This window comes from Budorcas taxicolor, chromosome 4, assembly GCF_023091745.1.
Source record: "Budorcas taxicolor isolate Tak-1 chromosome 4, Takin1.1, whole genome shotgun sequence".
NCBI lineage: Eukaryota > Metazoa > Chordata > Mammalia > Artiodactyla > Bovidae > Budorcas > Budorcas taxicolor.
Window position 1 is genome coordinate 73,129,569 of NC_068913.1, and position 23,271 is coordinate 73,152,839.

Consider the following 23,271-nt stretch of genomic DNA (forward strand, 5'->3'; position numbering starts at 1 on the left):
GAGGTAAAGAATCCACCTGCCAATGCAGGAGACATAAGAGACGTGGGTTCAATCCCTGGGTCGGACAGATACCCTGGAGGTGGGCATAGCAACCTACTCTGGTATTCTTGCCAGGAGAACCCCACAGATAGAGGGGCCTTGGCAGGCTACAGTCCATACGGTCACACAGAGTTGGACACAACTGAAGCAGCTTGGAGTACACATACACATGTATACGGAATCAAAGCAGATCCAATGATAAAGTGGTTTTTAAATTCAGCCATGACAGAGGTAATGACTCAAAACCCAACTCTGTACCCCTCCACTGCTGTCACTTTAGTCCAAGCCACCACCATCTGTTGCTCATTTATTTCAGTAGTCATTCATTGATCCCCAGCTTTCACTCCAGTTCTCAACAATATTCTCTAGATTAGCTAGAGCAATCATTTAAAACATATACAGACTGTTACTCTTCTGCCAAAACCATCCAAAGGGTTCCCACATCTAATGTCTCTCAAAACTCTGTCTTCTGGGTTTAAGATTATATTTCTTGCCTAATCTCTGTAAAGATATCCCACAAACACAATGATCATACTCAACATGCCCAAAACTCAAATTACTTCCTAAATCTGGTCACCCTCCAGTATTCCTTATTTCAGTTAATGGCACCGAGGTATACATGTTCAACTTCCTTTATTCCCAGCACCTCTGAAGAACTGATGGTTTTGAACTATGGTGTTGGAGAAGACTCCTGAGAGTTCCTTGGACTGCAAGGAGATCAAACCAGTCAATCCTAAAGGGAATCAGTCCTGAATATTCATTGGGAAGACTGATGGTGAAGATGAAGCAATACTTTGGCCATCTGATGCAAAGAATTGACTCTTTAGAAAAGACCCTGAAGCTGGGAAAGACTGAAGGCAGGAGGAGAAGGGGCAACAGAAGACGAGATGGTAAGATGGTATCACCGACTCAATGAACACGAGTTTGAGCAAATTCCAAGAGTTGGTGATGGACAGGGGAGCCTGCCGTGCTGTGGTCCATGGGGTCACAGAGAGTGGGACACGACTGAGAGACTGAACTGAACTGAATCTACCACCAAGGCTTTTCAATCTATTATCTTACCTATCTTACAAACACATCCCTTTTTCCTTATCTCCACTGTCACTTCCTTAGTTCATACTCTCATCTTAACTTCTAAAATCTATTTATTTTTCTGACTTCACCTACTCCTGATACCACCATCAGAGTGAACTTTCCAAAATACAATATGACCATGTTTCTCCCTGGTTAAAATCATTCTCTGGCTCCTCATCACCTATAAAATTCAAATTACTTAACATGGCATAAGGACCTCATATCCCCCCCACTCCTTTACCTGTTCAAACATCCTCTCTTGCTCCTCAAAGAGGTCCTTTGAATTCCAGCCACACCAGGCCATTTGCTATCCATAAGCCTGTGGCTTCATACTGCTGTAACTTTACCTTAATGGTGAAGCCTTTCCTGACCCATCCTAGCAGTTCCTAGGGCAGAACATACAGCACTTACACCATAGTACATTTGGTCCTCATTATTCATGGAGTCTGTGTTTGGGAATTTGCCTACTTGATAAAATTTACCTTTAACGCCAAAGTCAAAATGCACAGTGCTTTTGTTGTCATATGGAGACAATAAGCAGCAAAAACGACATGCCTAAGTGTGTGCATCCCCAGCTTAGGTTTAATGAGGCAACACTCTGCTTTCTTGTTTCAGCTCTCACACCAAAAACAGGTATCCTTTTTATGGCTTATCTAGTGTCATGTTTTTCACATTTTTGTGCTTATTTCACTGTCTGAAATGTCCCCTAAGCATAGTGCATAAGTGCTGTCCAGTGTTTCTAACCACAAAGCAGTAGGGTGATGTGCCTTGCAGAGAAAATACAAGTCTCTGAAGAGCTTCCTTTAGACATGAAATTATAGTGCTGTTGGCTATTCACTGTTAATGAATCAAGTATATACACACATATATTAATAGATATAGATAGATAGATAGATATGCATCAAGATGTCTTTAAACAGCAACATACAGAAAGCAAGGTTATGTACTGACCAGTTAATGAAGATGTGACCAGGGGCTTGCAGGAACCTAACCCCCTTCTAGCCTAGACACAATGGCTCAGTGTTCCCCAATTCAGTGTGCAAAGAGACTTACAGAACAAAACTACCACAAAGAATGAATAATGAGAAGTGACTGGATTTTCATTTACATGTCTGTCTTTACCACAAATTAGTGGGTTCTCTGAGGGCAGAAATAGCACCTTATTTATCTTTGAACTCTCTTATTATTATGCCAAATGTACTGCAGTTAACGTTTATTGCACATAATTTTAAAAATTGTGGTTTTTCATTGTTGTAATTTTTCCCTTATATATTTAGACTTCATGGTGAGATCCCCATGCTGCTTCCCACCCCAGGGAGGCCCTGCTCAATTGCACAGTTAATGACCTGAACTTCATCCTTCATCCCTGTCCTTTCACCTCTTTTATAGCTAAACATCACGCTTTTTACATTTAAATTTTAAAAAGAAAAATGTAGTTAAATGAATAGACATTTATAGAGATTTAGTTTTCATCAGGTCAGTTAGCACTGATGGACTTGGACCTAAAAAATATGTGACAAGCTTCCAGAAACAAAGGAAGGCCGAGCACACACGTCTACACTGTCTCCCTCCTGAGGACTCACTGAAATGACAGAATACATGCTTTTTAAAAAGAATAGAAATATTACTGGAGGTAGATGAAAGAGAAATGAGAGATTAAATACCAGAAATTTTAGGAAATACTAGAAGTCAGAAAGTAGGTGAAGATGCTTGCATGTCCAACAAAAAGATGGAATTTAAAATCTGGAAATCATTCTCTCACAAAATGCCTAGAAACACTAACCAAAATATCCAAAACATCCTCTCAAGTACAACAGCTAGTGTTCAAGAAACTCCCCAAGGGCCAATATGAAGAGGATGAAAAACTGGTAAGCACGTGCTTGAGTCGTGGCTGCACAAAGGGTTCGCAGATTCAGCTCCTAGTTCAGGAGCAGCAGTTTAGGCCTTGGTTTGTTCAAAAAGAACTGCCAACTTAAGACTCCTCCATATAGAGCAGGAACCATACAAGACTAACCCCACTCGGCTAAAGATATACCTGTTGGCGAAGGAAGACAATGAGGATATGAGCCTTTTTCAGCTTGAACACCATATTAGGGGGCAATACAACCCAAGAATTTGTAACCACAGCCTACTCTCCAGGATTCAGAGTTCCTGTATACCTACTTAACTCAGAAAACTCCAAGCAGAAAAATTACAGAGGTGCCCAAGAAATTCCTTAGCAAATCATCCCTTGAGGAATGTGCCCCCTAACCAGACTGCACAGAATCCCCTGCATAAAACTCAACCAAGCATGAGCTGGCCATTTGAAAAATCACACACACACATACACAAACACTCAAGAGGAGAAAAGAAAAAAAGACAGGTAACTGAGAACACAAGAGTAATGCTGTCATAAAGGAAAGCAGGTAAGACTGAAAAACCATAGTAATCTAAGCCATTAGAAGTAAGCACAGTTCTTCCCAAGTGAATTTTTTTCTGGGCCTCCCATGAGAAGTGCATGTGTGCTCAAATATTCTTCTTTCATAGTAGAGTCAATAAAGTTGAAAAAATAGACATATTTTCTCAGATACACAGTGTAATTTTAAACTTTACAATACTCTCACCCAGGACCAATACCATTCCCCTCCCCAAGAGCATTTGGAAACGTGTGAAGGCATATTTCATACTCCAATGGCTATGGCAGAGAACAGGGGCACTGAACACTAAGCGGTGTTCAGCACAATCCCACATGACAAAGTACAGTGCTGCCCAAAATGCCAAACACCAACTGTTGAGAGACACTTTACTGATATGACTCAATTCAAAACTGTTATCAATGAATAACTCCATGAAGTAAGACTGGGAATAGAAAAATTTTAAACTTTCATTGTACATTTATCCTTCTGTGTTATTTTAATTGCTTATCATTAAGATCAGAATTTTCAAAAATTAAAAATAAATTTATATAAATAAAGAGAGGGAGAGCTATCCTGTTTATCAGTCAACATCAATCCTTCCCTTCAGATAAAGTGGGTGGTTCAGCACACCAAGGATAAAAGCAGTGCATCAGACTACCCTGGAATTCTTAGACTCAGAACAGTAGTCTCTGCAAGCATTTAAATATTTCTTAGCTAAAACATCTCCTGAATTAAAATAAGAGTTATTGATGCTGCTGCTAAGTTGCTTCCGTTGTGTCCGACTCTGTGCGACCCCATAGATGGCAGCCCACCAGGCTCTGCCATCCCTGGGATTCTCCAGGCAAGAACACTGGAGTGGGTTGCCATTTCCTTCTCCAATGCAGGAAAGTGAAAAGTTAAAGTGAAGTCGCTTAGTCGTGTCTGACATTTCGCGACCCCATGGACTGCAGCCTACCAGGCTCCTCTGTCCACGGGATTTTCCAGGCAAGAGTACTGCAGTGGGTTGCCATTGCCTTCTCCATTGATGCTGGCTGTGTGCTTATGCAGTGAGGACCCAAAACCTCTTTTGTGAGACAACAGCTGCAACTGCAATTCTCTCCATGGCTGACAGACGCCCAAGGAAGGAGTCAAGACTCAAAGCAATAAGTATGCACGTTTGAAGCAGGGGGGTAGATGTTTCTGTTGTGCAGTTCCAGAATGTGTCACTTAATAGACAAGTGAGTGTCTCTTTAACAGGTCAATGAGGCAGATCAGTTTTAGACTGATGGAAGGCCAATTAACAAAACATCTGCACAGATGAAAATGGACGATTAAGACATAACTGATACATACTAGAAGTAGACAGAAAATATTTACTACAAAAAAATAAAACCTATACTTACTCCAGAACTTCACTTCTCAGAGATAAATTTTCAACACACACATGCATAGACTACATAAACACAATATGGATCCACCACATCCTGACTACTACATAACTGCTCTGTACTTTTGCTTTTCCTCCCTATTCTTTTCATACACAGAGTAGCTAGTACAGCTGACCCTTGAACAATGGGGCTTTGAACTGTGAAGGACCACTTAAACATGGGTATTTTTTAACAGAAAATACTACAGTACTACCCAATCCATGGTTGGTTGAATTCACAGGTACCAAAGAACTCTAGATACAGAGGGCCAACAATAAATTAGCCACAGATTCCCAGCCCCTCCACCCCACCATCTACCATGTCATTCGAGGGTCAGTGTATACACAGGCATATGGCACATGTACTTTACTAAATGATCAATATGTTTAAATCAACATCAAATTGAGGTAGGCTAAGGGAAAAAAATTGGTTCTTAATGTTTTCATTTATCATTATAAAGCCATTATAATTATAATACCTTTTAAAATACCTTTTTGTATGCAGCTGTTAAATGTAATGTTGTAGTTATGGCAATCTTTATCTATAAGCAGGGATAAAATCATTCTAAAAGAAATAACTCTTACACAGCTTTTCCAGAAGTTAAGTATTTCATTTAAATAAACTTGTATATCCAAGTGGCTTAGTGGTAAAGAATTTGCCTGCAATGCAGGAGATGTGGGTCTGATCTCTGGGTAGAGAAGACGCCCTGGAGGAGGGCATGGCAACCCACTCCAGTATTCTTGCCTGGAGAATCCCATGGACAGAGGGGCCTGGCAGGCTACAGTCTATAAAGTCGCAAAGAGTCAGACAAGACTGAACAACTGAGCACGTGTGCGTGATGTGCACACACACACACAAAAGAAAGATTACAACAGTTTTAAATAATGTTTAAAAAAAAAACCCTTGCATAAAAAAATGAGAACATTTAAACATCACTAGAATAAAACCTGGACTCAAGAGCTAGCGCAACCCAGACCTAGGACCTGAAGCACATGAAAAAGTCTTCTTACAAAAGAAAGTACTTAAGAAATTACATCAAAAGGCCCTCAGAATTTGGAAATCAAAGTGCATCTAATCAAAGTACCCAAGATGCACGTGCTCAGTAGTGTCCAACTCTTTGCGACTCCTTGGACTGTAGCCTGTCAGGCTCCTCTGTCTATGGAATTTTCCAGGCAAGAATACTAGAGGGGATTGCCATTTCTTTCTCCAGGGGATGTTCCCAACCCAGGGATCAAACCTGTATCTCTTGCATCTCGTTGTATTGGCAGACAGATTCTTTACCAGTGCGCCAACTGGGAAAGAGAGTGAAACCGCTCAGTCGTGTCGGACTCTTTGCAACCCCATGGACTGTAGCCACCAGGTTCCTTGTCCATGGAATTCTCTAGGCAAGAATACTGGAGTGGATTGCCATTCCTTTCTCCAGGGGATCTTCCCAACCCAGGGATCAAACCAAGGTCTCCCACACTGCAGGCAGATTCTTTACCATCTGAGCCACCAAGGTCCCTAGCGCCACTTGGGAAGCCCAAGACCTAGCCTGAGGATGCGAACACAGTAAAGAAAACTGACAATCAAGTGTATTATAAGCTGTGGGAAGAAAGTGCATTAACAGAAGGCAATACCTGGTCAGATTTGCAAAAAAAGAAATAATAAATTGACACAGGTCTTTAAAATTGCCCAGGGAAAAACTGCTTACTCCCATACTCCAGGGCTACTCAATCTTGGCACTACTGGCATTTTGGACTCTGTTATGGGGGGCTGTCCTATGAACTGTTCAGTAGCATCCTTGCTCTACCCACTAGATGCTAATAAGCACCCCCTATCCAAACTGTGACAACCAAAAATCTTCAGATATTAGCAAATACCCAGTGGGAGGCAAAAGCTGTCCCCTTAAAGCATCAATGGTATATTCTAAACAATGTGAATCAAGCTAATAAAGTTTGATACTTCTACCATCAAAATCACCTCACTTTTCTTGATCACACAGTAAATGTCTCATATTAATTTGGCTTTCATAGCTCAGTTGGTAAAGAATCCACCAGCAATGCAAGAGACCACAGTCTGATTTCTGGGTCGGGAAGATCCTCTGGAGAAGGGAAAGGCTTACCCATGCCAGTACTCTGACCTGGAGAATTCCACGGACTGTATTGTCCATGAGGTCGCAGAGTCGGACACAGCTGAACGACTTTCACTTTCAGAGGAAGTATGATCATGGCATGGTTGTAAGACGTATTTGCTATAGTTTCTCTCTTCTTTTTTTGGTGAATTAAAAAAAAAAAGTCAGAGGGGAAGACCCATGACTATACTTTATATACGCTCTCTGATAATGAAAGTCAAATCTTTTTTGACTTCTCATACTTCCCCACAACTTCTAACACTGAAGTAGTTTTCAGGCACTTGAGCACTTTTAAATTTTAATATTCCTGGTTTAATTTTTATCATCTTCCTCAGTACTACCAGTGTCTTGACTTTGTTTCCCCTTTTCTTAATTTTTATTTCCTCTGTGCCTCTTTTTCCATGTCAGCACCCACCAGCATCTCAATTACCATTACAGTAAATACTCTCCCTTTGAAAGTTAATAGTATACCATGCAAGCACAAATAAAATTTGACTTATTAATATCCAGGTAAGTGGTCTCAAAAGAACTTTTTTATCCTTTAATAATGAAAAGGGTCAAATATAATTGAGAACAGCCTACTGAAATCTAAAGAATATAACAACTTATTTAAAAATAAGAAACTAAATGAACCTTTTAAAACAAGAACAGGGCTTATCTTGGGAAAAGATCCCCAAACTCTGAAAAATCCAGGGACTGTCCTTTGCCTAGGAATCCCTTGAAAACTTCAAAATACCTCTGTATTCCATTTAACTGGCCACAGTGAATTCACAATTTCACTATTAATACATTCATCTTTTACTCCCCATTTTCTCTGTCACCTCTGTCTTCCAAGCTCTCACTGCTTCACTTTTAAATTACCACAGCAAGCCTTCTCCTACTGTTCTTTTCTTCAAGGTAATTCACTCAGTTGTAAGACTATCACACAGCTCATGTTAAATTATCATTTTAATGACAATACTGCATTAGAAAAATAGGGCTTTCTGCCATCTGGAAATGCTTACATTTCTTTTAAAAAATGAGCTTTTCATCGATTCAACTGAATTCCTCTATTCTCTAATACAAACTCTCTGTCCTAACCACAATGATCTTTTTACTTCCTATACTTACAACCACACGTCTCAATCCCACCTAAGTGCCTTTATTCATGTTCAGTTCGGTTGCTCAGTCGTGTCCAACTCCCTGCGACCCCATGAATTGCAGCACGCCAGGCCTCCCTGTTTATCACCAAACCCCAGAGTTCACCAAAACTCATGTCCATCGTGTCAGTGATGCCATCCAGTCATCTCATCCTCTGTCGTCCCCTTCTCCTCCTGCCCCTAGTCCCTCCCAGCATCAGAGTCTTTTCCAATGAGTCAACTCTTCATGCAAGGTGGCCAAAGTATTGGAGTTTCAGCTTTAGCATCATTCCTTCCAAAGAACACCCAGGACTGATCTCCTTTAGAATGGACTGGTTGGATCTCCTTGCAGTCCAAGGGACTCTCAAGAGTCTTCTCCAACACCACAGTTCAAAAGCATCAATTCTTCGGCACTCAGCTTTCTTCACAATCCAACTCTCATATCCATACATGCCTACTGGAAAAACCATAGCCTTGACTAGATGGACGTTTGTTGGCAAAGGAATGTCTCTGCTTTTCAATATGCTATCTAGGTTGGTCATAACTTTTCTTCCAAGGAGTAAGCGTTTTTTAATTTCATGGCTGCAATCAGTACCTGCAGTGATTTTGGAGCCCCAAAAAATAAAGTCTGACACTGTTTCCCCATCTATTTCCCATGAAGTGATGGGACCAGATGCCATGATCTTCCTTTTCTGAATGTTGAGCTTTAAGCCAACTTTTTCACTCTCCACTTACACCTTCATCAAGAGGCTTTTTAGTTCCTCTTCATTTTCTGCCATAAGGGTGGTGTCATCTGCATATCTGAGGTGATTGCTATTTCTCCCGGCAATCTTGATTCCAGCTTCTGCTTCTTCCAGTCCAGCGTTTCTCATGATGTACTCTGCAGAGAAGTTAAATAAGCAGGGTGACAATATACAGCCTTGACATACTCCCTTTCCTATTTGGAACCAGTCTGTTGTTCCATGTCCAGTTCTAACTGTTGCTTCCTGACATGCATACAGATTTCTCAAGAGGCAGGTCAGGTGGTCTGGTATTCCCATCTCTTTCAGAATTTTCCACAGTTTCTTGTGATCCACATAGTCAAAAGGCTTTGGCATAGTCAATAAAGCAGAAATAGACGTTTTTCTGGAACTCTCTTGCTTTTTCCATGATCTAGCGGATATTGGCAATTTGATCTCTGGTTCCTCTACCTTTTCTAAAACCAGCTTGAACATCTGGAAGTTCATAGTTCACATATTGCTGAAGCCTGGCTTGGAGAATTTTGAGCATTACTTTGCTAGTGTGTGAGGTGAGTGTAATTGTGCGGTAGTTTGGGCATTCTTTGGCATTGCCTTTCTTTGAGATTGGAATAAAAACTGACCTTCTCCAGTCCTGTGGCCACTGTTGAGTTTTCCAAATTTGCTGGCATATTGAGTGCAGCACTTTCACAGCATCATCTTCCAGGATTTGAAACAGCTCAGCTGGAATTCCAACACCTCCACTAGCTTTGTTCGTAGTGATGCTTTCTAAGGCCCACTTGATTTCACATTCCAGGATGTCTGGCTCTAGGTAAGTGATCACATCATCATGATTATCTTGGTCGTGAAGATCTTTTTTGTACAGTTCTTCTGTGTATTCTTGCCACCTCTCCTTAATATCTTCTGCTTCTGTTAGGTCCATACCATTTCTGTCCTTTATCGAGCCCATCTTTGCATGAGATGTTCCCTTGGTATCTCTAGTTTTCTTGAAGAGATCTCTAGTCTTTCCCATTCTGTTGTTTCCCTTTATTTCTTTTACCTCACCTAAAAATATTGTTTTTTTCTTAGCTATTCTATATCTCACCAACTCATGACCCACTTCTTTCTTTTTTATAATCAAAGTTTTAGAACTAAACACATCCTAGGACTTTTCTCAAAATTAATCCAATCAAATGAGTAGCAAGTCCCCCTCTACAGATAAGAATTTCTTTTCTTAATCTATCTCAGAACTTACAGTCTGCCACACATGATAAACCACTACTTCTGTGCCAACTTCTGAAGTTTCCTAATTTGTTCAATAATAAATACTAAGAATTGCCTGAGCTCATGGGCCAATGCTTGGCTGAGGGGATACAAAGACCGTTTCTTCCCTCAAAAAACTTTTTTACTATGTGAAATTCCAGTATATACACATATTCATGGATTTCCTTCTGGTAAACATTTCTAGAGTGCAACCAATTCTAAGTTGCTGTTTCTGGAGATATTTTTGGGAAAGAAGGAACTGCAGGTTTGCAAGATGAAAGAGACAAGAAATAAAGAGATGGCAGTGTAGGAGTAGAAGATATTTGCAGGGCCCTGCTAAAAGAGATAGAAACAGAGACAAAACACACCTCCAGCCTTTGATCTAGAATCACAGTGTGTTGGGAAGGAGAGAACAAAGATGAGAAAGGAAGGACCATCAGCCACATCAGTGTTCCACTCTCTCACATTCCGACATGAACTGGCACGAAGTTACCAGAACTGGAAAGGAACTGTAAATACCCATTTGGGTATAGAGAGCAAGTCAAATAAAGGTTACTAAAAGCTTATTTTTTAATCTCAAATATTCAATTTCTGCTGTCTCTAAAACAACAGTAACCTTTAAGTGAAAATAAGAAAAGCTCTGAATAAGATACACTAAAAATTGCTTCTTATGAATTATGAAGCATTTCCTGCTCCCCACCAACTGCAAGACTGGAAATTCTGAAACATTTCTTTCAAGAAAGTAGGGGAAACTAATACCTGATATTTTGAAACTGCATAAAATGCTGATAAATTTGATACAGCTAATGCTTTAATTGGGAGGACATTAAAGCTTATAAGATCTCTTAAAGGTTCACTCACAATCTCTGACTCCTTGGCCTGACATCCCCTGTAACAGCTTAAATTCCTTCAGGGAAAATCTCTCTGCCTTGGGGTTTTCAAGAACCCAATGCTAAGGATGGTGAGGGCATGCTGTGATTGACGGCTTTGCCCATTTGCCTCACAGTGTTCCATCCTTCTTAAAAAATGTGGCTTAATATTTTTCATTTATCCCCGATTACAAATGACAATTAGCAGTTTAAAACAGAAAATACCAGAATCAACTTATACAAAATCATGCATGACTATCATTTAATTTCTAAAATAAGCAACTTAAATGAATTAAATTTCTTTTAACTCAGCTACCTAAGTTACTCAGTATACTACCCAAGTATACCAAAATCTCAGGTAGAAGGATATTTAATAGATGAATAAAAAGGCAAATAACTTTACATAAAATGAAACTTCTTTAAACATTTCATTATATGTAGATATACACATATATTCTAGGTAAAATAAAAAGACAAATCCACTTGAAGACAGTGACATTCATTCCAAAGACTAAAGGATTCCTATAATATGGTAAGGAACCATTATGAACATATAACAAGTATGGTTATTTTCTTCATTCCCAACTAAATGCTACATTTTCAAACACTACTTACTTCTTTAGATTTTAGGGACAAAGCAGAAAGAAAATTCAGGATTATGTGAATTTTATAAAAATTTTAGATCATGCTGGAAGGAATCTCTGAGGTCACATAGTCATCTTTCCACCTAATATTTAATTTGCCTTGTAAACACACTGAAATGTCATATAAAAATAAGACTTAGTAACTTTAGTTGATAGCACATAACTTATTGGACTACTTTAAAAGTGGAATTCTTCTAAAAAATATTTACTGAGACATAGTTCTTATGCTGGAAAGAAAAATGTGAAAAATGAATCAAGCTAAGGCAACTGAAAATATGTTTATTCAACAAATATCCACTGAACATTTAACACTGTACCAGACAGTAAGAGAAGGAAAGGATACTGACATTTACTGACTGTCCCAGACTCTGTGCTAGATACTGTGTATTTATTATCCAATTAAAACCTTACACCAACCCTACAATGTAAGTATTACAACCCCTATTTTAGAGATGAGGTATCAATATATCGAGTTCAACAGTAATACCAGAATATGCCACCACGCTTATTATTTGTACCACACAGAGCTCTGTGTCCTGGACAAAGTAAAAGAGACGGAAGTTACAAAAACTGGAATTACAATCCACATCCCTAACTCACTCACTGAGTAAGAAAATAATAAAACACCCAGTATCAAGAAATTGTGCTATTTAACTACATAAGAAACTGAAAATATTTTGCTAGTAAGCAAAACACCAAATAATATTTGTTGCAGTTAATGAAAAGTAAATCAAGCATTAATATGAAAAGCAATAAAGTATTTATGCAATATCATATAATTTATAAAGTTATTACAGTATTAAAACAAAATTTTCTAAAACTTTCAAAAATCTGAAAGTGAAATTAGCTCTATGTCACATGAGAAACTAAGTGAGCTACAACTGGAAGAAGTATTTGCAATATATTAGAGCAATTCTTTTCTGTACAAAACAAAGATTTCTTTATATACACACACTATATATATATTATGTTTGATACAAGACCACCAGAGTCATATTGTTCTTTATATGAAAGCCAAATTGAATGCTTTGGAGAGATCCAAAGAAAGCAAGTGACAAAACAATAATACAAAAAAATCCAAATTGCTGTATAATTAAGTGTAAGTCAATGATAAACAATCGAGGAGTCATAAAACTCTATAAGGATCCTGCACTCAGATTCCTCCACAAACTTTTAAGTTCTTGCTTCAAAGCCAGAGCAAGTTTCTATAAGAATATTGACCCAGAGCTCCACTCAAAAGATACATACTCAAAGAAAATGTTAGTGTGTGCATGTGTATTTATATTTTGAAAGTGAAAATGTTACTTAAGGTATATGTGAGTCATTTATTATGACTCTTCACTTAACTAAAAACTACCACTGGATATAATCAAATCATATCAGAGGGCTTTACTCATGTGCTAGCTAATATAAGATTTTTTTTTCAGGAGTGATATACAGGAAACTATTTGTAACAGTTACTTATAGGACAAGGCTTTTCAGCCCCAGCACTATGACATTCGGGCTGGATAACTCTGTGAGGGAAGGCCCACCCCGTGCAGTCTGCAGCATCACCCCTGGCCTCTATCTGACAGATGCCAACAGCAACCCCCTCCCAGTTACGACAGCCAGATGTCCCTGCGGGAGCGATGAGGGCAGCAAAACCGTCTCTGAGTAAGAAACGCTGATACGGAGAGGAATGAGGATGGAGCAAAAGACTTTTACCAGTCCTCCTCTGAATTATCAAAGTGGTAGGTTGAATAACGGTCCCCTAAAAAACATCCATGGCTTAATCCTTGGAACCGGTGAATGTTACATTATTTGGAAAAGGGGTCTTTGCAGATGTGATTAAGGATCCTGTGACAGGGAGATTATTCTGGAGCAAAGGGGAGCTCAAATGCCATCATACGTGTCCTTATAAGAGAGAGGCGATGAATGGTCTCTCTCTTTTTTGCTCACACGTAGGAAAAGGTGATGAAAAGAAGAGAGCTGAGGGAGATTTGAAATTCTGCCTTTGAAGACTGGAGTGATGCAACTACAAGGCAAGGCATTCTGGCAGGCACCAAACTGTGGAAGAAGCGAAGAACATAGTCTCTTCTTGAGCCTTTGGAGGGAGCACCCTGATTTTGGCACACTGATACTGACTTCAGACACCTGGCCTCCAAAACTGAGAGAGAATAAACTTTTGTTTTTAAGCCACCAAGTTGGTGGCAATTTGTTACAGCAGCCACAGGAAACTAGCACAATCATATAAGGGTTTTAATTTGATTTTTAAAAAACTGCGGATGAGCAAAAGAGATAATGTGTGGACAACACTCAGCAAAGTTCCTGAAACATAGTAAGCATTCAAAAATACTGATGCCATTTCAGACAGCTATGTATAAGCTTCATGCTCTTGGTAGCAAAAGGAAAAACTAAGGATGTTCAAATAGTAAAATGGGAATATGTGCACAAGACTTAACAGTGAAAACACATGAATCAGCCCCTCTTAGGATGTGTATTTATTTACCAGCTATGTCAATGTTGTGCTATAATCTGTCCTGTACTGGAAAGATAAACTGGATGAGACCAGCCAAGACAGCTTCTTGGGGGAGGCAAGCTTCAACATTTTTGAGCAGAAGAAACAAGTAGGCAAAGAAGGGGAAACAATGAAAGTGGGCAGAGCAATGGAAATCAGTCAGATGTTTACAGAGCTACCAATCTGCCCAAAGTAGAGACCAAGGTAAGACAGACTTTCTGAGGTTGTATGTGTGTTACATCGCTCAGCCATGTCCGACTCTTTGCGACCCCATGGACTGCAGCATCGGTCCATGGAATTCTCCAGGCGAGAATACTGGAGTGGGCTGCCATTCCCTTCTCCAGGGGATCTTCCCAACCTGGGGATCAAACCTGGGTCTTCCACATTACAAGCAGATTCTCTTCCATCTGAGGCATCAGGAAAGCCCTTCTGAGGTTAGTTACCTAAACTAAAGGACCCTAAAAGCTATGTTGATTGATTTGGTTGTTGAAGAGAATACTTTATAAAGTGGATTATTTTATAAATATTGACTTTTGGGGATTTTGAAAATATAAACACGCTCTGGCTCCATACCAGACATACTAAACTAGAATCCTTTGGTTAGACATAACTGTAAAGGATTTTTACAAGCCACTTAAGTAGAGAACCCCTGTATCAGAGTCAACTCATGGCAGAAGACCTACAGAATTAAAGTGTCATAAAGTATATAATGTATTCTCAAAGTATGCATTCAACTACATTAACAGCAATTTCCTTGGCTAAAACTCCTCCATTGCAAAGAGTCGGACACGACTGAGCGACTGAACTGAACTGAGTCTAGGCTATGGTTTTTCCAGTGGTCATGTATGGATGTGAGAGCTGGACCATAAAGAAAGCTGAGTGCTGAAGAATTGATGCTTTTGAACTGTGGTGTTGGAGAAGACTCTTGAGAGTCCCTTGGACTGCAAGGAGATCCAACCAGTCCATTCTGAAGGAGATCAACCCTGGGTGTTCATTGGAAGGACTGATGCTGAAGCTGAAACTCCAGTACTTTGGCCACCTCAGGCAGAGTTGACTCATTGGAAAAGACTCTGATGCTGGGAGGGACTGCGGGCAGGAGGAGAAGGGGACGACAGAGGATGAGATGGCTGGATGGCATCACTGACTCGATGGACATGAGTTTGAGTAAACTCCGGGAGTTGGTGATGGACAGGGAGGCCTGGTGTGCTGCGATTCATGGGGTCGCAAAGAGTCGGACACGACTGAGTGACTGAACTGAACTGAAGATGTAGCCCCTCCAGGTTCCACGAGACTTTCTGTAAATTCTTCACTCTTTCCTTTTCCTTTCCCCTGATCTACTTAGTCACCTTCCTCAGTTTCTCACGAAATTTTCTAGAAAAGTTCCAGACATTTCAGTTGCCCACCCTCCTCTTTCCACATTTCTCCAACACAATAAAGATCTAAAAATATTTTATAGAGCACAGGAACCATGTAAAAGTAAAGTTCCCTTAATATACTATATAAATAAACAACTTACAAAGGTGTTCTATGGCTATTTATTGTAATAAAATCCTAAATACGTATATTAAATGAAATTCTAAATCACTTTACAAATTATTTCCAAAAATGTAAAATTATGAAGTAGTTATATAAAAAGCTCTTAAGCTAAGCACTATTCAGTTCAATCTTTCCTTGAAAATTACTAAGAAGCTAACAAAGTACAAGTCTCTGAAAAGATACAAAGTTAATGGAAACCGCACTGATTTAGAAGCAAACTTCACCAGTACTAGGGAGATGAAGAGGTGATCTGAGAAGGGCAATTAATTATGATCCTAAAAGCAATCTCCTGTGTGTGTCTTGTAGGGGAGAGGGGCAGAGATTTTGCTGGCTTTAGCCTGCTGCTGCTGCTGCTAAGTCGCTTCAGTCGTGTCCGACTCTGTGTGGGTCCATAGACGGCAGCCCACCAGGCTCCCCCTTCCCTGGGATTCTCCAGGCAAGAACACTGGAGTGGGTTGCCATCTCCTTCTCCAATGCATGAAACTGAAAAGCCAAAGTGAAAAGCGGAAGTGAAGTCACTCAGTCGTGCATGTCCGACTCTTCAAGACCCCATGGATGGCAGCCTACCAGGCTCCTCCGTCCATGGGATTTTCAAGGCAAGAGTACTGGAGTGGGGTGCCATTGCCTAGCCTGGGCTTATTGCATGATTAAATTTAAAAAAAATTAAGCAATACTAGTGTTCAGGTAAGTTCTTTCCTCTCCCATAACACCTACAGCAATTTATGCATCGGTACAGTTCAGTCGCTCAGTCGTGTCTGACTCTTTGTGACCCCATGGACTGCAGCACGCCAGGCTTCCCTGTCCATCACCAACTCCTGGAGTTTACTCAAACTCATGTCCATTGAGTCAGTGATGACATCCAACCATCTCATTCTCTGTCATACCCTTCTCTCTCCTTCAATCTTTCCTAGGATTGGGGTCTTTTCAAATGAGTCGGTTCTTCACATCAGGTGGCCAAAGTATTGAAGTTTCAGCTTCAGCATCAGTCCTTCCAATGAATATTCAGGACTGATTTCCTTTAGGATGGACTGGTTGGATCTCCTTGTTGTCCAAGGGACTCTCAAGAGTTTTCAACACCACAGTTCAAAAGCATCAATTCTTAGGTGCTCAGCTTTCTTTATGGTCCAACTCTCACATCCATACGTGACTACTGGAAAACATAGTTTTGACTAGATGGACCTCTGTTGGCAAAGTAATGTCTCTGCTTTTTAATATGCTGTCTAGGTTGGTATAGCTTTTCTTCCAAGGAGCAAGCATCTTTTAATTTCATGGCTGCAGTCACCATCTGCAGTGATTTTGGAACTCCCCCCCCGCAAAAAAATTAAGTTTCTCACTGTTTCCCCATGTATTGGGGTGCTAGAGAAATCTATTTACTTCTGGGCCCAGAAACAGGGAAATTTTAGGAGCCATATTTTCTATTACGAGGACTAGGAAGTGGTCCTCCACAGCATTAGAAAACATGAAACAAATGCACAAGGAAGAGTAAACAGAAGAGATGAAGTGTGCTCCGCTGGCGCTGGAGTTCCAGAGTCCCAGCCCTGGGATTCCTTTAGACACTTTTGCATCTATCTTTATAGTAAATCTCACTTTTTGTTCATACCAATACCAGTTAGAATGGATTTCTGTAACTTACAGCCAAAAGTGGCCTATTTACTACAACTATCTTACTACAACTACCATTGACTCATATCATTTCATAAAGGAACACTTTAACACCAAAGCCTCAGGAGGAATAGAACCTCAGATTTTTAAAAATGCATATTTATATTTAATGACAGCTGTGTGCCAGGAACTAGTCTAAGTTCTTGAAATATACTGTTAAGACAAAAGAGATAAAAAATCATGGTTCTAATGGGGCTTGCGTTCTAATGAGAGTGTACAGATAACAAAATAATATAAAAAACAAAGTCAGATATGATAAACAATCTGCCAAAAAAAAAAAAGTAATGGGATAAGGAGAAATGAGGATGGTGCCATTCTGACAGGGTGGTTCCACAGTAATGCTTATCTGAGAAAGTAACTGAACTGAAAAAGAAGTTATTGAACTGAAACCTGAAATAATGAACAGGAGCCACTGTGTCACATTTTAAGGCAACTCCAGGCAAAGGGAACAGACCTAAGTCAGGAACAAGCCATGGCATTTCTGAGCGGAAAAAAGAAGGGCCATGCAGATGGAATACGGGCTTCCCAAGCAGAGCAGTGGTAAAGAATCCGCCTGCCAGTGCCGGAGGCAAAAGAGACTCAGGTTCGAGCCCTCAGTCAGGAAGATCCTCTGGAGAAAAGAAATGACAACCTCCGCTAGTACTCTTGCTTGGAAAATCCCATGGACAGAGGCGCCTAGTGGACTACAGTCCATGAGGTCATGAGTCAGACACGACAGAGCACGCACGCCTTGGGGAGACGGAGAACAGTGAGCAAGGAGAGCATGCTACAGAAGTGGGAAAGCAGCAACTGATCTGAGAGAAAAAGCTGCGAGTCAGTAAAGCAAGTAGGAATCAGACCATTATAGGAACTAGTAGGCAGAGGGAAGGATTTGAAAATAACTTGAGCTTTATAAAAAACTCACTACATTGTCTTTCTCATTTTGCTTTGCAGACCATTAGAAATTACTCCCCAAGTAGTAAATACAATGTTGAGGTTGCCCAGGAATCTGCATTTCCTCAGCAGAAAATATCTCTTATTGTAGTTATGAATTTTTTTAAGAAAAAAAAAAAGTGAAGCCATTGTAAAAATGAAGAAACTAAGAAAGGTGATAGAAACTACTTCAAATTCTAGCCTACTCATTATACAGTGAATAAATCTATTACAATCAAGATTTTAAGAAGAATTTAAGTTCTTTATAAACTACTATAAAAATAATGTCCTTTGTTGACTTATTACTGAATTGGACACCAACAAAGTTAAATACTGTCAGAAGAGAAGACTGGAAGCTAGAGTTTTTCCTGACTTTATTGTACCTCTTGAGAATAGCTTCAGCTTAATGGTCAACAAAGTTGTGAGTTTTGGTCTTATCTCTATTACTGTGATAAAGGAGAAACTTCCCCCATGTGGTGAAATTAAGCGCAAAGGATGCTTCAATACCTCTCCCTCTGAAAGCTTTTTAAAATAAGAGACCAACCAGTTTAAAGAGGTTTGGATATGGTACACCTCACAGAAGAGTGGTATTCTCTCCAGATTTTTCCAGACAACTAATTCCTATGTACACAAAGCAAGTAATTAAGCCTGCACTGCTTCTGAGATTAATATCAGTAAAGTCAGATCTTTGAAAGCTCTAATGTATTCATGAATCTCTTCTTTCACAGTGTTAGATGTTTAGCTAGCCCATGTAATATAGACCCAAAAGTAAACTGTTAAAAACACAATTTATAAAGAGAGGTACTTTTTGAGTGTGGTGTGATTTAAAGAAATAAAAGTCATTTAGACACCTTGATCAGGACTGGATTCTAAGTGCATCTTCCTCAACACATTTTCAGTAGTTGGGCAAAGTGCCCAGGAATGACTAGTAGCAGTGTAGAGAGGGATACCAACAACCTAAATTGTGAAGTCTCCCCCCAGTGGTCACATACAAATAACTGGAAGAGTGAGAAAACCATTGCAGCTTCTCCAAGACTGACAAAAAACAATCTATATAAAATCTGGTACCTACAGAGAAGAAATCAAATCTTTAATTCAATGCTAGCACCATATCCGTAGAGAGACTTCATATGCTTTTCTGCTCTTATGTTATTCATAAATGTGAGCACTATTTTTGGAAGGAAAGAACCTATAGGTTGTTTTTTCTCAGTACATTCTTTTTTTTTAGGAATAATTTAATGATATCCGAAAATAACCAAGTATTTTATCTAATGGGGAGGTGTTCATCCCTCCTGAAATAAGTATCAGGACATCCATTCCAAGTCAACCACATCTACCTGAAGTGAAGTTCTGAAACAAATTTGGTCACTTACCAAATGAATCATCTTGTAAAAAAAAATTATCACTAGTGCTAAAAACCTAAGTCTAACTGGCAAGATACTCTTTTTATAAAGCCACCTAACTAGGTAATTTATAATATAGCAAGTGACACAAAAAGTACACATGGGTTCTCTTGCCCATTTTAATATTTATTTTCTTAGTATTTTTATAGTTAGGTAGCCTTTGACCGCCCCTAATCGTGTATTATTTGTAACTCTCAGCAAAAATATGCTGCTATTACTCACTTTCAACAAAGTTTGGATGTCAAAAAATGTGAAGGGTATCTAATTAAAATCTTGATTGTCTTCTGCTAATCATTTCTTAAATGGTAAACTCTATAATGGGGTAGTAAACACTCAAACAACTTCAATTTTCAAAACAGAGCACAGATAACATACACGGAGCCTCTCAATTATGATTTTCTTGGTTATCCCAAGCTTAAGAGAGAGAGTGGGGGAAGGAGCTAGAGTATCAGGCTGTGTAGTCTTCTGGAACAATTTCAGCCTGAAATGGGACTCAAGAAAAATGCAAACTGCTCCCACGAATGTTTAAGAAAAATATGATTCGTCAAGAAAAAAATCCAACAGTTGGCCTACAGAACAACAGAAAATGATTCTGTCTTATACAGAGCTACCAGACTTGCATAAGCCCCCAATTTTTCCAGCGTTCCAGTTTCTTTCCAGTAAAGAAAGAAAAAAAACTCATTTTGAAATTCCAAGCGGAAAAGGAATTGAGTAGCATCAATTAGGAAAGGACAAACATCCCAGAATGTTTTTTCCTATTTAGTGTGCAATCTCTACAGGACAAAAACAGAGCCATTATAAATGTTACCACTTGTATATTATGTAACCCTAGTCTAAACTAAAAGCAGCATAGACCTTAAAAAGTAACACACTGTGCCAACGTATACTTAAAACATGAATTTAAATACATGATAGATTTCAGATACAGATGACCTTAAAATGACACAACCCAAAAAGGTTCTTTGTTTACTGTAATCAGGCCTCAGAAGACTTGACTATAATCAGGCCTGATACAATACTACCTTGAGGTCCGTCGTTTACACCAACGTACCGCAACTATCTCCGCATTGGTACCAGCGTGTTACCTCACCTAAAACAGTCAACAAAGAGAAGTTTCCGAACGACCATTAGAAAGATTTCACGGGAAGAAATGGCTGCTAAATCATACGCCAACTGAAGAGCATTTTAATGCACCTCAAATGTTCCGAGCCATATAACAAGACGACCAATTGAGAAAGCCTCAAGTAAAATTTCAACCATCCCCAAAGGCATGGAAGAGGAGTAAAACGTGGCTAGCTTGACCTTAACCGACTGTTTGTAAGTAATGCGGTGAATTTTCTGAGCTTCCCCATCAGCCTTCGATTACCTTCCTCTCCTACCCCCGACCCCTCTTAACGTGCCACAGCTGATGGAAGTTGAATGGATGGAATCTCCAGCTGTAACCTCAGGAGCTGGGGAAATTGAGACGTAACTCCCAAGAAAGTGTTAAAAAGTCCTTCTGCAAAATACACCCCATCAACCAATCCACATCCTGTCATCACACCGACCATCGGCTCCCTCCTGGCCCTCCACCTCGCCCAAAAAAGCACCCCCACCAAATAAAAAAATAAATAAATAAATAGCACCTTTTTGGTTCCAGACCAACGTACCCAGAATCGGAAAGCACTGCCTCAGCCGCAAACGCCTCCGGAGCAGCGTGTGCTCGGCCCACAACCACTCTGGCCAAACAACTGGAGTCTCGTGCCTCGGAAGTGGCAGCAGTACTTGCCCAAAGCCTCCTCCCCCAAGAACTCGGAGCTTGGGAGGCAGCGAGAGGCCGGCGGAGCCGCCCCCGCTGGGGACCGACCCCGAAGGTGTCTGTCACGGCCACAACCGCCCCCAGCACGGCTCTCCATTCAAGTCTTAACGTCACTCCCGCCGCAGAGGGTGCCGGCGGCCGGAGGGGGCCCCGCGCCCCCAGCCCTGCGTCCGCCCGGGCCGCGCCGCGGAGCGCGTGGCGAGAGCGGGGCGCGGCGGCATGGGCCAGACACGTTGCCGCGCTCGGCCCGCCCGCCAGCAGCCCAGGAGCCTGGGGCCCGGCAGAGCGCGCCCCTCCCGCGCCGGCCGAGCGGAGCAGCCCCCGTCGCCCGCCCAAGCCCAGGTGCTGAGGGGGCGGGGCGGGGTCCCCGCGTGGCGCGAAGCCACGAGCAACAGGGCGCCCCCGCCCGGACCGGCCCGGCGCGCGGCGAGACCGTTACCCGAGTGACGTGGGGGCCCCGGCAACTCACCGACTCGCACCTCGGCTTCCTCCGCGCCGCCGTCGCTCCTCTCCGCCCGCCGCCGCTGCTCTTTCTCAGCCCCAGGCGCCACCGAGCAGCCCCATCTACAAACTCGCGGCTCGTAGTTGGGAACTGGAAATGCGGCTCTCACTCCCCTCCGCCTCCCTCTCCCTCCGCCCCCTCCCTCGCTCTCCACTCCGCCCGGCTCAGGTCGCCGCCGCCGCCGCCGCCGCCGCCAGCACCTCAGCGCGCGCGGCTAGGCTCCCCTCGGCCGCCCTCCTCCTCCCGCCGCCGCCGCCGCCGCCGCCGCCGGGGCGCGCTCCCTCCCGGCCTCGCGCGTGCGCCGGACGCCGGGGAGCGCGCGCTCGGGCTCGAGGAGCCGCCGCCTCCGGGAAGCCGGGCCCCGCCTCTCCGGCCCAGGCTCCGCGACCAGGTGCGGCCCCCTCCGAGCGCCCGCAGACTGCGCCCGGGCCCGATGCGCCGCGGCCTCTCCATGGTGTCCCCGGTCTTGGCCCCGAGCCGCGCCTGCGAGAGGGTCACCAGACCCAATCCGCACCGGCCCTTCCAGGCCGAAATTGCCGCTGTCATTCAGCATTTACAGACGAGCAAGATACTCCCCCGGGCGTGAAAGAGGCTCCCTCGGCCCTTTCCAAGAGTTTACATTCAAAGAACCCACCAGCCGTGGGGCACAAAGGATAAACAGACCTCGAAGAAAAGCCTCCGGATAGTGTGCCGCCTCCTCCACACACACGCCCCTGGTTCTGATGTGTATTTGGCAGGTTCTACAGCGCTGACGAGGTCCTTCATGTTCTCCCAGCCCAACCAGGGTGATTCACACCCGAGGAAACGGACGGACACTAGCTATTTTCCTAGCACCGAGGTTCCCGTGGAATTCCCAGTCGGCTTCCAGGACACTCCCAGGACAACAGTTGTTCGGATCCTCTCAAACACCTGGTCTCCCAGGCCTCACAAGTGGGAGCTGCAGCGTTCTTTCCACCTCGACTCCGCAGAAAGCATGATGAACTGGGATAAGTGTCCGGGTGTGCAGATGACACATTTTGACAGGAGTGCAGATTTAATTTTTCAGTTGAAAGGAACTGAGCAATGCAGTGCGGCAGAGTCTTGGGCTAGAAAAACACAGCGAGGCAACAAGAACTTCCAATTCCTTTAATATCTATCTAATCCCGAGAGATCTGTGAACCCTGGGACCTGTGATGACGGCTTTTGGCAAAGCTGCTGTGTTCCTCCTAAAACTGAAGAAACCATGATCATGGTATTTACATTTTACAAAATGTTTATTGCAGTCTTTTCAAACTGTGTATGTAGAAAGTGCAAGTAAAACTTGACAAGGGAGGAACGTCACAT

General features: G+C 41.8%; 1 protein-coding gene across 1 annotated transcript in view; it reads right to left on the bottom strand.

The window, feature by feature from the left end:
• Nucleotides 1-22,012, bottom strand: part of PALS2 (protein associated with LIN7 2, MAGUK p55 family member) — a 121,605-nt gene extending 99,593 nt beyond the window's left edge. Inside the window, exon 1 of the mRNA XM_052638464.1 lies at nt 21,916-22,012. The gene's annotated coding sequence lies outside the window, so the exon portion shown is untranslated. The remainder of the gene's footprint in view (nt 1-21,915) is intronic.
• Between the last annotated feature and the right edge of the window lie 1,259 nt (nt 22,013-23,271).